The sequence below is a fragment of the Ranitomeya variabilis genome, chromosome 2 (genome assembly GCF_051348905.1).
Source record: "Ranitomeya variabilis isolate aRanVar5 chromosome 2, aRanVar5.hap1, whole genome shotgun sequence".
Lineage (NCBI taxonomy): Eukaryota > Metazoa > Chordata > Amphibia > Anura > Dendrobatidae > Ranitomeya > Ranitomeya variabilis.
Genome location: NC_135233.1, coordinates 1,099,748,532 through 1,099,766,650, shown reverse-complemented (window position 1 = coordinate 1,099,766,650; position 18,119 = coordinate 1,099,748,532). Strand labels below are relative to the sequence as shown.

General features: G+C 46.7%; 1 protein-coding gene across 20 annotated transcripts in view; it reads right to left on the bottom strand.

Annotated features, from left to right (window-relative positions):
• OTOF (otoferlin) overlaps window positions 1-18,119 on the bottom strand; it is a 298,562-nt gene that overhangs the window by 108,280 nt on the left and 172,163 nt on the right. Inside the window, exon 2 of one of the 20 annotated variants that reach the window (XM_077291829.1) lies at window positions 16,493-16,534. The exons of the other annotated variants lie outside the window; for them this stretch is intronic. The gene's annotated coding sequence lies outside the window, so the exon portion shown is untranslated. The remainder of the gene's footprint in view (window positions 1-16,492; window positions 16,535-18,119) is intronic. 20 annotated transcript variants of the gene reach the window in all.

Here is an 18,119-nt window from a genome sequence, read left to right as displayed (position 1 = left end):
ACAGACAGATCATCTGGACCCCTCACCCTATGTAAAACCATCATCCTACTGGAAGGCGTTATGCTACATAATATACTGCTGACACACTCGGCTCTGCTGCATCCAGAACACTGCTCCACTGCATCCAGAACACTCTGCTCCACTGCATCCAGAGCACTCGGCTCCACTGCATCCAGAGCACTCGGCTCCACTGCATCCAGAGCACTCGGCTCCACTGCATCCAGAGCACTCGGCTCCACTGCATCCAGAGCCCTCGGCTCCACTGCATCCAGAGCACTCGGCTCCACTGCATCCAGAGCACTCGGCTCCACTGCATCCAGAGCACTCGGCTCCACTGCATCCAGAGCACTCGGCTCCACTGCATCCAGAGCACTCGGCTCCACTGCATCCAGAACACTCTGCTCCACTAGACCGGACAAACTCAGCTCTACTACATCAAATAAATGAAAAGCCAGACGTGGCGGTCCACCAGTCAATGACAAAAGAATTGAGATGGCGACAGATTAATTCATTATTTTCACTTTTTCCAGCTGCGGCAGAGCAGAGTTTGTCTCTTGGCACAATTTGTGGTAATAGCAGTTTGTCATATCAGCAGATTCCCATACAAAACTGCCATAACAATGTCTACAACAACTTCAGTCCTGCTTCATCTGTCTGTATGATGAAATGCTGTGGAGAAGACCACCTAACCCACCCCTTCAAAAGACATCAGATCCACTCACCGAGAACAGACACTTCTTCATCAACTCAACGCTCAACCACCTCCAAGGAGCCTTATCTGAGGAGGGTCACCGCACAGCAGAGCCGAAGGGGCTTTATCCTTGTATCAGTGCCAGGAGGGGCAGGAGGGGCACAGTAGAGCCGGAGGGCCTTTATCCCTTGTCCTGATGCCAGGTGGGGAAGAAGGGGCACAGCAGAGCTGGAGGGTCTTAATCCCTTGCCTTGATGCCAGGAAGGGGCAGAAGGGGCACAGTAGAGCCGGAGGGTCTTAATTCTTTGTCTTGATGCCAGGTGGAGGAAGAAGGGGCACAACAAATCCAGAGGGTCTTTATCCCTTGTTTTGATGCCAGGAAGGGGCAGGAGGGGCACAGCAGAGCCGGAGGGTCTTAATCCCTTGCCTTGATGCCAGGAAGGGGCAGAAGGGGCACAGCAGAGCTGGAGGGTCTTAATCCCTTGCCTTGATGCCAGGAAGGGGCAGAAGGGGCACAGCAGAGCTGGAGGGTCTTAATCCTTTGTCTTGATGCCAGGTGGAGGAAGAATGGGCACAGTAGAGCCAGAGGGTCTTAATCCCTTGCCTTGATGCCAGGAAGGGGCACAGCAGAGCCTGGAGGGTCTTAATCCTTTGTCTCGATCACAAGTAGGGGCAGAAGGGGCACAGCAGAACCGGAGGGTCTTTATCCCATAGTCTTAAGTCATGGCCTTCTTCTCTCAGATGGCACAAGCTGAAAAATGCCCAAATAATATAGGGAAAAAATTTGGAAACAGGTGAGGGGCTTGTCTGAGAGGCGAGGAACATGGAGAATGGCGGCCACCCGATATGGGCTATGAATATTGGATGAAGAACCTGAGCCGGGGGCTGGGCTGAGACCTGTAATTAGAAGAGGTGACATGGAGAAGTGGACGTGACAGGTGCAGCCATATTGGTCGGGCTCTGAGGTGTAAGCCCCCCCGGGTCTGGAGTCCTTGCTCTGATCTTTTCTGGCCCTGGCTTGTGGTGGACCTGCGACACTTTCCTCTGGTTCTGGAGACGCTGACGCTTTTTGTCTCTGGGCCTGGTGGAAGCTGGCGAGGTCCTGGGGGTCCGGTTACTCAGGACATGAAATATTTACAGGCAGACACCACACAGATACGGCTTTGGGTTTCTGCTCTTCAATGCACCTTTTATGCCTCGGATGCTGAGCGTGGTACAATGGGGGGGCACAGGATCAGGAACACTTGGGGTAAGGCCCGTAGATAAGATGGGGGGCGCGCTGCTTCCTATACATCATCAATTGGCGGTTATACAGAGAGGCAATAACTGAGCCTGTAAAAGGCCCTGACAACTAGGGGGGTCACTACTGCAGGAAGGACGATCTGGGAATTTTGGAATACAAGATGCCCGTTTTGTCGGAAAAAAATCTGACTGATCAGGCAGATCGCTCCATGGGTCCGTGTGGACTGTACTTGGATGCATGGTGCCCCTGCATGGCAATGAGCCTATGATCCCTGCAGGGCAGGAGGGGAAGCTGAATCTGGTGCACGTTATGTTCAGCTTTATGCCACATAATACTCTGCAGGAGTTTGGTTGGGGTGCATACACTATCAGACCACTGGATATGAACAACTGATCTTACCCCAGACCACCAGGGAGAAAATGATTGGCTTTTTTACATATCCAAGACTCCTCGTTCATGGATCCGCGATATCACCCAAGACCACCAGATAACCTCCTCATATACCATCGACCACCATGTTCTAACATTCTACAGGAATGTGCAAAAGTTTTAGGCAGGGAGACCTGACCCCAGATCTTCTGTGTATGAGGCTTGTGCGGATCCTTCTGCCTCTACATGTGATCCCAGACAGACTGGATGATGTGAGGTCAGGGATCCAGGGCCGGGCCCAGGGCTCCTTGTTCTTAATGACCTTGGGGGTCATTGTCCGGCTGCAGAATAAATTTGGAGCTGATCAGACGCGTCCTGATGGTATTACATGAAGGATAAGTGTCTACCTGGATGTCTCAGCATTGGGGACACCATTAATCCTGACCAAATCCACAACTCCATTTAGTGAAATGCGGCCACAAACTTACAGGACCCTCTGCCGTGGCTTCCCTGCTCCTGCAGACCCTCATTATTGTGCCGTCATTCAGGAATAAAATGCTTCTGTTACAACTAAATATTTTAGGTTGTGACTCAGTCCAGAGACCTGCTGACATTTTTCTTCTCCCCGATTCCCATGTTTTCAGTTGGGTTGTTTGTCCTTGTTTCCATGTAGAAGGTTGGGAGGTTTGGGCTGCAATGACCAGATGTCTCTGACCAATAGATGGTGTAGCTATGTCCCACTGGTTGCTGCCAGTTCTGAGCTGATGCCACTGCTGGACATCTGATTTTGATGGAGAGTAACATGTCGTCTTTCATCTGTTGCACCAAGTTTTCTTGGCCGACCACTGCCTGTTTGCTGCTCACTGTGTCCATTTTTTGGGGGCTTCTTCAAATGATCTTATATACAACATCGTGAAACCCAGTGTACTGTGAAACCTTTGCTTAAGAGACACTTCACTGATGCAGTATAACTACCTGGTGTCTTGTTGCTGTGCTCCATCTTGTCACACTGTATGACCAGTGATCTGAAACGGTATTGTAGCAGAGTCTGGCTGTCCCTCGCCCATTTTCAAGACTCCTACACAGCGGTTTCTGTTTCAACTAATGACTGTCTCAAGTCAGATATAAAAATGATGATTATCTCCTGTTTGATATAACTGGTTCCTCACGCACCTGACTATAATCCTACAGAATCTCTAACTTTGTGAAAGTACCTGAAAGAAGTGGTGGACGAGACAGCAGGAAATCACTGAATATTGAAGGATTTAGATTTCTCTTTTGTTCCTTCACTTTGTATTTTGTTAATTGATAGAAAATAAATATTCACAATTTATCATGAAGCTTCTTACTCTGTAGCATGTTTTTCAAAACCTGCCTAAGACTAAAGGTTGGACATGATGACCATCGACGTTCCTTCCAACTTTAACATTTTAGTATTCTATGATTCTATGAAGAGAGGACGTAGAAGTATAAATGAAAACACCAATCATAGAAATATGCACTCACAGGCAACAGAGAGGAAAACTGGGGAGAAAAGGAAGGAAAACAAAATAGGAGAGAATCAGGATTTTCACACAACCAAACCAGCAAGTAACAGATTGTCACGGGTCACGCCTCACAATCCTGGGCTCCAACAGTTCCGACCACGACCAGGGGTTATCACAGAGAGGAGATGTTATGGGTGTGGGCAACCTGGACATTTGCAGTCAGGCTGTCGTTCAAGGATTCGGAGAGAGCCCCACGCAGCCCCACCTCATCCAGTACATCTTGTGCACTCCATCCCACCTGAGGAAGAGCTACCACCACCCCCACCAGAGTGGAGCACCGACCACGGCACCATAGATACCCCTCCTGGAGTATACGGACTCCGGCCTTTTGTCCATCAGAAATACAGAGCAACGGCATTGCCACCTGCAGGATGTCTTAATTGATGGATACAAAGTGTCGGGATTTAGAGACACGGGGGCATTCCTGACTATCGCTGACCCCCGTCTGGTTCAACCCGAGGCAATTCACCAGGGCCCGGGAATTCCCATTGTCCTGGCAGGGGGGTGTCCGCAAATATATACAGCGAGCTTTGGTACATGAGGATTTTGGTTTTGGAGAAAAACTGTGTTGGATTGGAGTTATGGGAGGACTTCCTGCAGATATCCTCCTTGGAAATGACATTGGGGAGTTACAAAGTCATTTTGTGGGAGCAGAAGGTCCGTGGGCCTCTCCTTCTGAAAGAACAATTGGAGGGAGATATCGCAGATACCGTAACGCCCATCATTCCCTGCGTTCAGAGACTGTCTCACCCAGCTAGCTACCTTGGCTAATGAACATCAGCGAACAGACCAGTCCAGTCAAAAAGCCTGGTATGACCATAAAGCCAGGACCCCGGAATTTATGGACAAGTGCTCATGATTATTGCAACCCCTGCCACTGTACAAGGAACTATAAATGATTGAGCAATGTGGACTAAAGTGAGCAGGCCAGAGGTCTGTGTAGACCTCATAGCATGCTCAGTTATTATGAGGGGGAGAGGTTGTGATGGTGTGATATGCTATGTGGGTATCATTTTTGTGTATATTTCTATTTTACTTATTTTCATGGTGTTCTCTTGTAGAAGGAGTTATTTGCTACTTGATGAATGGCTGTTGCTGCCATCTGATATCAGCTCCCACAGTACTGTATTGTTTGCTAATATGCTAATGACATGTTGACCTAGCTTGTTGAAACAATGAGCCCCTGAGACCTTCCCCCTCCTGACCTGTGAATGAGGAGGGAGACTTAAAATATCAGGGAGGTGAGACACAGACCAGTCCTGTGTGGAATGATGATGTGTCCACAGCATCTCAGAGAGAAAGAAGAGTATATGGACTATGCTATCCTCTGTCTGCTGGATTGTTGGACTTTTATCCGGTTAATGAACTGCATTCGTGTTCTGGACTATTTTATCCTCAGTGTGGTGGATCGTATATGGACCTTTCGTATTTTTGCCTAAATAAAGGTCTTGGAGTTGATCACTATTCTCTTGCTCTGTCTGCAAGAGAACACTATGAAAATAAGTGAAATAGAAATATACACAAAAAATGATACCAACATAGCATATCACACCATCACACTGATCAACACTCCAAACGTCTCTACAAACAACTGACTCCTCCACTTCACACCAGGCAGTATAAGATTAACACTGTCAAACAAGATTACCAGAGGAGAGTATATATATAGGAGAGTGGAGTGATCAATACTGAACAGCTGATATCATCCAAGCAGGAAAGCTTATGTTTCTCTAAGCTGAACAGATTAACCCCTGCACTGCTAAGAGAAACCTGCTCTGTTTAATATGAAGGAGACGTGCTTATAGTCAGTGCAGTGGTATGTGAATTCAAATGCTGCAGCCTTTTGGCTCCTCTCTGTCGTGGTAAACCCGTGACAGTACCCCCCTTCTAAGGGGAACCTCCAGAACCTGAGGGCCAGGTTTATCATGGTGTGCCACATGAAAGGACCGAATCAACCTGCCATATAAACATCACCAACACACGGGTCCAGACCCACCAAACATCTCCAGTCAGCCACACTCTTATATTTGGACCCCAACGTCTTCAAATTAAGAACCACCTGCAACACAGACGTAAAAGATAATGAAAACCATTCCTCTTTAGGTATTCCTGAAGAACGATTCCTATTAAATGAGCTGAACAGAGAATGAAACACGTAGGGGACTTACGAGTAGTCTCATGGCAATGCTTATTCACTGAAAATCCAGCTAGAGGTAAGTAGGTAACCCAATCCTCTTGATTCCCAGACACAAAACACCCAAGATAAGTCTGAAGATTCTGGTTAACGCATTTAGTTTGCCCATTAGATTGTGATGAAAGGCTGAGGAACACGAACCCCAACGGAGCGCAAAATGCCTTTCAAAACTTGGAAATAGAATTGCACTCCCTCTGATCAGAAACAATGTTGTTAGGAATCCCATGTAATTTCACGATTTCCTTGATGAAAATTTGCGAAAAGGTCTTGGTGTTGGGTAAGGTGGATAGCGCAATGAAATGAGACATCTTACTGAACATGTCCACCACCACCAAAATGACTATTACCTGCAGATACGGATAAATCAGTAATGAAATCTACTGAAAAATGAGTCCAAGTTCTACTGGGAATCGCCAACGGTTGGAGAGAAAAAACTACACCACTCTTGAAAAGCCCACTTAATTGCCAAGAGTTCCCTGTTACCAATATAATAGTTTTTCTCAGTGGGTGACGTCAGGCTGTATGAGAATCGGCCCAGATGCAAAACATCTTTTCAAGATGTCAAAAGCCTACCGGGCCAGACTGGACCATTTGGAAAACACAGTTCCTGTCATTGTCATATCCGTCAGGGGTTTGGCCACTACCAAAAAGTTTTTGAAGAACTTCTGGTAGTAGTTGGCGAAACCCAAAAACCTTTGTAACGCCTTTAGGTCCTCAGGACGATCCCAATCTAGTACCGCCCAGACTTTCGTTGGATCCATGCAAAAAGTCAGTTCCTGTCATAGTCACATCCGTTAGGGGTTTGGCCACTACCAAAAAGTTTTTGAAGAACTTCTGGTAGTAGTTGGCGAAACCCAAAAACCTTTGTAATGCCTTTAGGTCCTCAGGACGATCCCAATCTAGTACCGCCCAGACTTTCGTCGGATCCATGCAAAAACCAGTGGATGATAAAAAATAATCTAGTAAAGGGATCTACTGAACCAAGAACATGCATTTCTCCGGTTTGACATACTTTATTGTCTCTGAGTATCTTCAAGACCTGCCTGACATGTACCTGATGTGATTTGATGTCAGAAGAATAAATTAAAGTGTCATCAAGGTAGATCACATCAAACCTGCCTGCCAGGTGACTAAATATGTCATTAACAAAGACAGCAAGAGCATTAGTCAAGCTAAATGACATCACATGGTTTTCATGGTGTCCCTCTGGTGTATTAAAGGCTGTCTTCCACTCATCTCCCTCCTTGATGCTAGTTAGGTTATAAGCCCCATGAGATCCAGTTTAGAAAACCATTAGGCTCTCACAATATGATTAAAGAGGTCCGGGATAAGAGGCAGAGGGTATAGATCCCAGACCGTGATCAGATTGAGTTTGCAAAAGTCTAAGTGAGAGAATAATCCTCAGTCTTTTTATCTTAGCAAGTAAATACCCTGCAGCAACGGGAGATGAAGAAGGTCTGAGATGACCCTTTGCCAGACTTTCAGCTATACAGTCCTTTATGGCTTGTCTCCCTGGACCAGAAATTTTGTAAAACCTGCATTTTTGGAAGCTTGGCCCCAGGAATCAGATGCACGGCGCAATCAGAAGGACGATGTGGAGGAAGTTCTTTACACCCCTGTTCCAAAAACACATCCCCGAAGTCAGACAGGTATTCAGACAAAGAATGGGTAACCACCCTGGCTAACCGGCTGCCCAAGCAGTGTTCGTACCAATACGCTCTCCAATTTACTATTTCCTGAGTCTGACAGTCTACTACAGCATTGTGCAGCATAAACCAAGGCAGTCCAAGAGCCACAGGAGAGGGCAAGCCCTCTAGCACATAACAGTCTATAAATTCAGAGTGCATGGCCCCTGAGTTTGTGGTTTGAGGCCTTGAGCCTGGACGAACATAGCATTTATCAAATTAAACCCCACCACTGCTCCATATAGAATATTGGTTCCCACATAGTGCTTCATACAGTATTATGGGTCTCACATAGTGCTCCACATAGAATAATGGGGCCCACATAGAATAATGGGCCCCACATAGTGCTCCATACAGTATAATGGGCCCCACATAGTGCTCCATACAGTATAATGGGCCCCACATAGTTCTCCATACAGTATAATGGTCCCCACATAGGGCTCCATACAGTAAAATGGGCCCCACATAGGGCTCCATTCAGTATTAGGGGTCTCACATAGTGCTCCATATACAGTTATATGAAAAAGTTTGGGCACCCCTATTAATCTTAAGCTTAATGTTTTATAAAAATTGCTATTTTTGCAACAGCTATTTCAGTTTCATATATCTAATAACTGTTGGACACAGTAATGTTTCTGCCTTGAAATGAGGTTTATTGTACTAACGGAAAATGTGCAATCTGCATTCAAACAAAATTTGTCAGGTGCATAAGTATGGGCACCTCACCAGAAAAGTGACATTAATATTTAGTAGATCCTCCTTTTGCAAAAATAACAGCCTCTAGTCGCTTCCTGTAGCTTTGAATGAGTTCCTGGATCCTGGATGAAGGTATTTTTGACTATTCCTCTTTACAAAACAATTCCAGTTCAGTTAAGTTTGATGGTCGCCGAGCATGGACAGCCCTCTTCAAATGATCCCACAGATGTTCAATGATATTCAGGTCTGGGGACTGGGATGGCCATTCCAGAACGGTGTAATTGTTCCTCTGCATGAATGCCTGAGTAGTTTTGGAGTGGTGTTTTGGATCATTGTCTTGCTGAAAAATCCATCCATTGCATAACTTCAACTTTGTCACTGATTCATGAACATTATTGTCAAGAATCTGCTGATATTGAGAGGAATCCATGCGTCCCTCAACTTTAACAAGATTCCCGGTGCCGGCATTGGTCACACAGCCCCAAAGCATGATGGAACCTCCACCAAATTTTACTGTGGGTAGCAACTGTTTTTCTTGGAATGCTGTGTTTTTTTGCCGCCATGCATAACGCCTTTTTGTATGACCAAACAACTCAATCTTGGTTTCATCAGTCCACAGGACCTTCTTCCAAAAAGAAATTGGCTTCTTCAAATGTGCTTTTGCATACCTCAGCTGACTCTGTTTGTGGCGTGCTTGCAGAAACGGCCTCTTTCACATCACTCTCCCATACAGCTTCTCCTTGTGCAAAGTGCGTTGTATAGTTGACCGATGCACAGTGACACCATCTGCAGCAAGTTGAGGCTGCAGCTCTCTGGAGGTGGTCTGAGGATTGTCCTTGACTGATCTCACCATTCTTCTTGTCTGCCTTTCTGATGTTTTTCTTGGCCTGCCACTTCTGGCCTTAACAAGAACTGTACCTGTGTTCTTCCATTTCCTTACTATGTTCCTCACAGTGGAAATTGACAGGTTAAATCTCTGAGACAGCTTTTTGTATCCTTCCTCTACACAACTATGTTGAATAATCTTTGTTTTCAGATCATTTGACAGTTGTTTTGAGGAGCCCATGATGCCACTCTTCAGAGGAGATTCAAACAGGAGAACAACTTGCAAGTGGCCACTTTAAGTAGCTTTTCTCATGATTGCATACACCTGGTTATGAAGTTCAAAGCTCAATGAGGTTACAAAACCAAAAAAAGTGCTTTAGTAAGTCAGTAAAAAGTAGGTAGGAGTATTTAAAACAAGAAAATGATAAGGGTGCCCATACTGATGCACCTGTCAACTTTTGTTTGAATGCAGATTGCACATTTTCTGTTAGTACAATAAACCTCATTTCAAGGCAGAAACATTACTGTGTCCAACAGTTATTAGATATATGAAACTAAAATAGCTGTTGCAAAAAAAAATTTTTTTTATAAAACATTAAGCTTAAGATTAATAGGGGTGCCCAAACTTTTTCATATAACTGTAGAATAATGGGCCCCACATAGGGCTCCATACAGCATTATGGGTCTCACATAGTGCTCCATACAGTATAATAGGCCCCACACAGTATTATGGGTCCCACATAGGGCTCCATACAGAATAATGGGCCCCACAGTGCTCCATGCAGTAGAATGGGCCACGGATAGTCCTCCATATGGTTTAATGAGCCCCATATATTGCTACATACAGAATAATGGGCCCCACATATTCCTCCATACAGAATAATGAGCCCCACATAGTCCTCCATAAAAAAATGGGACACACATAGTCCTCCATACAAAATAATGGGCCCCACATAGTCATTCATACAGAATAATGGGCCCCACATAGTCCTCCATACAGAATAATGGGCCCCACATAGTCCTCCATACAGTATAATTTGCCCCATAGTCATGCAAACAGTACAATGGGCCCCACATAGTGCTCCATGTAGTATAATGGGCTCATAGTCCCTGGTGTCGCAGGCCAAATATTATTACACTGAGAGACAGATTTGGCTCGCGGGTCAGAGTTTGACATGTGTTCCTTAGACCATCAAGTATTAGTCCCCAGTTTTATTTCTAGAGCACCAATTATTAGTCCCCAGCTTTACCTTAGACCACTATGTACTAAGCAGCAGTGTTACTCTGGACCACCAAGTGTTAGCCCCCAGACCAAGTTCTAGTCCTCAGTTTTACCTTAGACCACAGGTAATATATTACACTGTCTATAATCCAGTATTATAAAAGATTGACTCTTCTGTGATATAAGCCTTGGGCACGTCCCGTAATCCGCTTTATTTTCTGCCCTACGTTACGTGCAGCCACACCCCACGCTACGTGCAGCCACACCCCACGTTACGTGCAGCCACACCCCACGTTACGTGCAGCCACACCCCACGTTACGTGCAGCCACACCCCACGTTACGTGCAGCCACACCCCACGCTACGTGCAGCCACACCCCACGTTACGTGCAGCCACACCCCACGCTACGTGCAGCCACACCCCACGCTACGTGCAGCCACACCCCATGTTACGTGCAGCCACACCCCACGCTACGTGCAGCCACACCCCACGTTACGTGCAGCCACACCCCACGTTAAGTGCAGCCACACCCCACGTTACGTGCAGCCACACCCCACGTTAAGTGCAGCCACACCCCACGCTACATGCAGCCACACTCTACGCTACATGCAGCCACACCCCACGCTACGTGCAGCCACACCCCACGTTACGTGCAGCCACACCCCACGTTACGTGTAGCCTTACCCCATGTTACGTGCAGTCACATCCCACGTTATGTGCAGCCACACCCCACGTTATGTGCAGCCGACTCCCCACGTTACGTGCAGCCATACCCCATGTTACATGCAGCCACACAGTCATATTAGGTTCCTCATGTTTTGCTCATTTCTGCTCATTTCTGCTTTGGGGGATTTTTTTAAATTTACTCAGAAGAAACAGATGACAAACATTCTGCTGTTTATCGTACGGCGGCCGCCCACGTGACCGAGGATCGGGGCCATCTGCCACTGATTCACAGCAAACACTTCACTGACTTAATATATAGTGAAAGGGGAACGGGATCCAAGCCGCAAACAATTTATATTAGAAGAGTCCTCTGATTGTCCGGTTGCAGCGTGTCCTGCTGCCGAGACCCCCAGTGACCGGCATTAGTCTGCAGAAACACCTGGAGCCAACTCTACTGTTTACCCTGCAGCGCCACCACAGGTGGAATAAGGTATTACACAGTTATCATAGACAACAATAGCCTGCCATATAAATGGGAAAATGCCCAGGTTATACCACCATGGTCCACATCACTATAAAAAAAAAACTTACATCAGCTGTACATATATAATTATATGCAGGGAGTTACCCAGGTTATACTGGCTGTACATATATAACTATACACAGACGTCGCCCAAGTTATACCAGCTGCACATATATAATTGTACACAGGAGATGCCCAGGTTATACAAGTTGTACATATAATTATATATAGGAGATGCCCAGGTTATACAAGTTGTATATACAGTACAGACCAAAGGTTTGGACACACCTTCTCATTTAAAGATTTTTCTGTATTTTCATGACTATGAACAGGGCCGTATTTGCCACTAGGCACCCGAGGGCACGTGCCTAGGGCGGGGCGATGCGGGGGGGGCGACACCTGAGCAGTGTGTTTTTTTTTTTTTTTACAGTCTGGTCCGGCTGGTCACCTTAAGACAGCACAACCCCCACCCCCCCAAGCCCCCCCCCCCCCCCGTCGCCGCTTATGCTTCCCTGTCTCATACTCACCTCACCTGCTCCAGCGGTGCCGGCTGGTCTGCTCTCAGCGACTGCACGACTGCAGCTCGTTCTGTGTGAGCGGTCACATGGTGCCGCCTCATTAAGGTGATGAATATGCATGAATATTCATCATCTTAAATGACCGTTACCACCTGACCGCGGCGCTCACACAGGACGAGGAGGACGGTGCAGTGCTGCGCAGACTCAGGTGAGTATGAATCATTCCAGCCAGGGAGGACGGGGGAGCCGGCGGGGAGGAGGAGGTCCGCGGTGGACGGCCAGGACGGGGAGCCATGCCCATGATACAAGATGGGACTGGGAGCGTCGGGGAGCCGGCGATGAGCCACGCATGGGGGGGCGGGATGAATCATGAATCATCCCAGGCAGCCAGGGAGGATGAAGGGAGCCGGCGGGGAGGATGTAGGAGGTCCGCGGTGGACGGGGAGCCATGATACAAGATGGGACTGGGGAGCCGGCGATGAGCCACGCATACGGGGGGGGGGGGGGGGGGGAGATGAGCCAGTGCCTGACCCACCCATCATCTCCCCCTCCCTGTATGCATGGGTGGGTCAGGCACTGGCTCATCTCCCATCCCCCCCCTGTATGCGTGGCCCACGCATACGGGGGGATGGGAGATAAGCCAGTGCCTGACCCACCCATGCATACAGGGAGGGGGAAATGAGCCACGCATACAGGGGGGGGGGAGATGAGCCACCTATGCATACAGGGAGGGGGAGATGAGCCACGCATACAGGGGGGGGATGGGAGATGAGCCAGTGCCTGACCCACCCATGCATACAGGGAGGGGGAAATGAGCCACGCATACAGGGAGGAGGAGATGAGCCACGCATACAGGGAGGGGGAGATGAGCCACGCTGCGCATACGGGGGGGGGGATGGGAGATGGGCCAGTGCCTGACCCACCCATGCATACAGGGAGGGGGAAATGAGCCACGCATACAGGGGGGGGAGATGAGCCACCTATGCATACAGGGAGGGGGAGATGAGCCACGCATACAGGGGGGGGATGAGCCACCTATGCATACAGGGAGGGGGAGATGAGCCACGCATACAGGGGGGGGATGAGCCACCTATGCATACAGGGAGGGGGAGATGAGCCACGCATACAGGGGGGGATGGGAGATGAGCCAGTGCCTGAGCCACCCATGCATACAGGGAGGGGGAGATGAGCCACGCTGCGCATACAGGGGGGGGGATGGGAGATGAGCCAGTGCCTGACCCACCCATGCATACAGGGAGGGGGAGATGAGCCATGCATACATGATGGGAGGGGGGCCATTATACAGTATGCATGGAGCATAATATGTGGCCTTTATACAGTATGGAGCATCATGTGTGGTCATTATACAGTATGGAGCATCATGTGTGGTCATTATACAGTATGGAGCATCATGTGCGGTCATTATACAGTATGGAGCATCATGTGTGGCCATTATACAGTATGGAGCATCATGTGTGGCCATTATACAGTATGCATGGAGCATAATATGTGGCCTTTATACAGTATGGAGCATCATGTGTGGTCATTATACAGTATGGAGCATCATGTGTGGTCATTATACAGTATGGAGCATCATGTGCGGTCATTATACAGTATGGAGCATCATGTGTGGCCATTATACAGTATGGAGCATCATGTGGGGCCATTATACAGTATGCATGGAGCATAATATGTGGCCTTTATACAGTATGGAGCATCATGTGTGGTCATTATACAGTATGGAGCATCATGTGTGGTCATTATACAGTATGGAGCATCATGTGCGGTCATTATACAGTATGGAGCATCATGTGTGGTCATTATACGGTATGGAGCATCATGTGTGGCCATTATACAGTATGGAGCATCATGTGTGGTCATTATACGGTATGGAGCATCATGTGTGGCCATTATAAAGTATGGAGCATCATGTGTGGTCATTATACAGTATGGAGCATCATGTGTGGTCATTATACGGTATGGAGCATCATGTGTGGTCATTATACAGTATGGAGCATCATGTGTGGTCATTATACGGTATGGAGCATCATGTGTGGCCATTATACAGTATGGAGCATCATGTGTGGCCATTATAAAGTATGGAGCATCATGTGTGGTCATTATACAGTATGGAGCACTGTGGCCATATTTTTTCGTTTATAATTATTGTATATAAAACAGTGTGATCAGCAGTGCTAAATGGGTGTGGTTGGGACGTGGATATGGGTGTGACTAGTTGTGAAATGGGTGTGGTCAGAGGCGTGGCCTAAAATTTGCCGCGGCGCGCTACACGCGCCGCACACTTTGTACCTCCTTCCCTTCTTCAAAAGTTGGGAGGTATGGTACCGCATTTGCCAGATCATGGCAAGTGCCACAAATCCCATAGGGAATGAATGAGGCCAAACGCAGTGTTGCCGTAAGTGATCCATTACGCGGCACATGCAGAAAAACTGCCGGATCTGCTGCAAAAGGCAACTTTCACATCAGCGATTCTTGCTAAAGTCACTGCCGATAGTGTCATACTCACCAAAGGGGGAGGCAGCACTAAAAGTGCCTAAGGCAGCGGAAACTCTAAATACGGCCCTGACTATGAAAATTGTACATTCACACTGAAGGAATCAAAACTATGAATTAACACATGTGGAATTATATACTTAACAAAAAAGTGTGAAACAACTGAAATTATGTCTTATATTCTAGGTTCTTCACAGTAGCCACCTTTTGCTTTGAGGACTGCTCTGCACACTCTTATACTCAGGTTGTACCAGCTGCACATATACAATTATATATAGAAGATGCCCAGGTTATACCAGCTGTGTGTGTATATATATATATATATATATATATATATATATATATATATATATATATATATATATATATATATACACACATATATATATATATATATATATAATTATACACAGGAGTCGCACAAGTTATACCAGCTGTACATATATAATTATATACCGGAGAAGCCCAGGTTATATCAATTGTACATATATTATTATATACAGGAGATCCCCAGGTTATACCATCTGTACGGAAAGTATTCAGACACCTTGAAATTTTTCGCTCTGTTTCATATAGACAGGTGTGCGCCTTTCCAAATCAAGTCCTATCAGTTTAGTTACACACAGCTGGACTCCAATGAAGGAGTAGAACTATCTCAAGGAGGATCACAAGGAAATGGACAGCATGTGACTTACATATGAGTGTCTGAGCAAAGGGGCTGAAGACTTATGACCATGTGATGTTTCAGTTTTTCTTTTTTATTAAATTTGCAAACATTTCTACATTTCTGTTTTTTTCAGTGAAGATGAGGTGCAGAGTGTACAGTAATGTGAACAAAATGAACTTTATTGAATTTACCAAATGGCTGCAATGAAACAAGGAGTGAAAAATTTAACGGGGTCTGAATACTTTCCGTACCCACTGTATATAATGATATACAGGAGATGCCCAGGTTATACCAGCTGTACATATAGAATTATATACAGGACATGCCCAGGTTATACCAGCTGTACATATATAATTATATACAGGAGATGCCCAGGTTATACCGGCTGTACATATATAATTATATACAGGACATGCCCAGGTTATACCAGCTGTACATATATAATTATATACAGGAGATGCCCAGGTTATACCAGCTGTACATATATAATTATATACAGGAGATGCCCAGGTTATACCAGCTGTACATATATAATTATATACAGGACATGCCCAGGTTATACCAGCTGTACATATATAATTATATACAGGAGATGCCCAGGTTATACCAGCTGTACATATATAATTATATACAGGAGATGCCCAGGTTATACCAGCTGTACATATATAATTATATACAGGACATGCCCAGGTTATACCAGCTGTACATATATAATTATATACAGGAGATGCCCAGGTTATACCAGCTGTACATATATAATTATATACAGGAGATACTCAGGTTATACCAGTATACTCCATCACCACATCCAGTAGTAAAGAAAAAAAAATCATATTGATTTATGACTTTAGAAAACCAACAAAATTAAAAAAGCATTCACAGTGTAATCCCTTTAACCCGGCACTGAATAATCTAAAAATATCCAATAGTTCAGCACATTCCTACTAAATAATCTGGACCAAAGGTTTGTCTGGAGACGTTTCATGGAGAGGTCCTTACAGGTTGTTTTTATGACAGATTAATAAAGTAGATTATCTGATAATTTGTCATGTCCCTTTAATAGCGGATTAAAGGAATGTGACTGTACATATCCTCGGCACGGCACAGCACTACAAGCGCACACCACACTTACTTCTCTTTAGGCTCCTTGCTCTTATTCTTGTCTTTATTTTTGCTGTTATTATGAGAGAGAATATAAAATGTATGTGATTTGCGTAATACGGAGATTATAAAGGATGGTCAGATTTTCTCACATATGATACAAGTTAAGGGCAATCTCCTGCCTCATATCTATCCTGCCCGATGTCTCTCCTGCCCCATAGCAGGTCAGTCAGTGCATTACCTGTACACTGACATAATACACTATATACAGAGCTCCTGTGTACAATGTCACTGGTGATCCCTGTACACTTTACACTATATACAGAGCTCCTGTATACAATGTCACTGGTGATCACTGTATTACCTGTACACTGACAACATATACAGAGCTCCTGTGTACAATGTCACTGGTGATCACTGTATTACCTGTACACTGACACTATATACAGAGCTCCTGTGTATAATGTCACCGGTGATCACTATATTACCTGTACACAGACACTATATACAGAGCTCCTGTGCACAATGTCACTGGTGATCACTGTATTACCTGTCCCATAGCTCTCTTGCCCCATAGCTCTCCTGTTCCATAGCTCTCCTGCCCCATAGCTCTCCTGTCCCATAGCTCTCCTGTTCCATAGCTCTCCTGTCCCATAGCTCTCCTGCTCCATAGCTCTCCTGCCCCATAGCTCTCCTGCCCCATAGCTCTCCTGCCCTATAGCTCTCCTGTCCCATAGCTCTCCTGCCCCATAGCTCTCCTGTCCCATAGCTCTCCTGTTCCATAGCTCTCCTGTCCCATAGCTCTCCTGCTCCATAGCTCTCCTGCCCCATAGCTCTCCTGCCCCATAGCTCTCCTGCCCTATAGCTCTCCTGCCCCATAGCTCTCCTGCCCCATAGCTCTCCTGCCCCATAGCTCTACTGCCCCATAGCTCTCCTGTTCCATAGCTCTCCTGTTCCATAGCTCTCCTGCCCCATAGCTCTCCTGCCCTTTGTCTCTCCTGCCCCATAGCTCTCCTGCCCCATAGCTCTCCTGCCCTTTGTCTCTCCTGACCCATAGCTCTCCTGCCCCATAGCTCTCCTGTTCCAGAGCTCTCCTGTCCCATAGCTCTCCTGCCCCATAGCTCTCCTGCCCTATAGCTCTCCTGCCCCATAGCTCTCCTGCCCCATAGCTCTACTGCCCCATAGCTCTACTGCCCCATAGCTCTACTGCCCCATAGCTCTCCTGTTCCATAGCTCTCCTGCCCCATAGCTCTCCTGCCCCATAGCTCTCCTGCCCTTTGTTTCTCCTGCCCCATAGCTCTCCTGCCCCATAGCTCTCCTGTTCCATAGCTCTCCTGCCCCATAGCTCTCCTGCCCCATAGCTCTCCTGCCCTTTGTTTCTCCTGCCCCATAGCTCTCCTGCCCCATAGCTCTCCTGTTCCATAGCTCTCCTGCCCCATAGCTCTCCTGCCCCATAGCTCTCCTGCCCTTTGTTTCTCCTGCCCCATAGCTCTCCTGTCCCATAGCTCTCCTGTCACATGTCTCTCCTGCCCTTTGCCTCTCCTGCCCCATAGCTCTTCTGCCCCATAGCTCTCCTGTCACGTCTCGCCTGTCTGATATCTGTCCTTTCTGATATCCCTCATGTTCGGTATCTGTCCTGCCCAAAATCATAACATTTA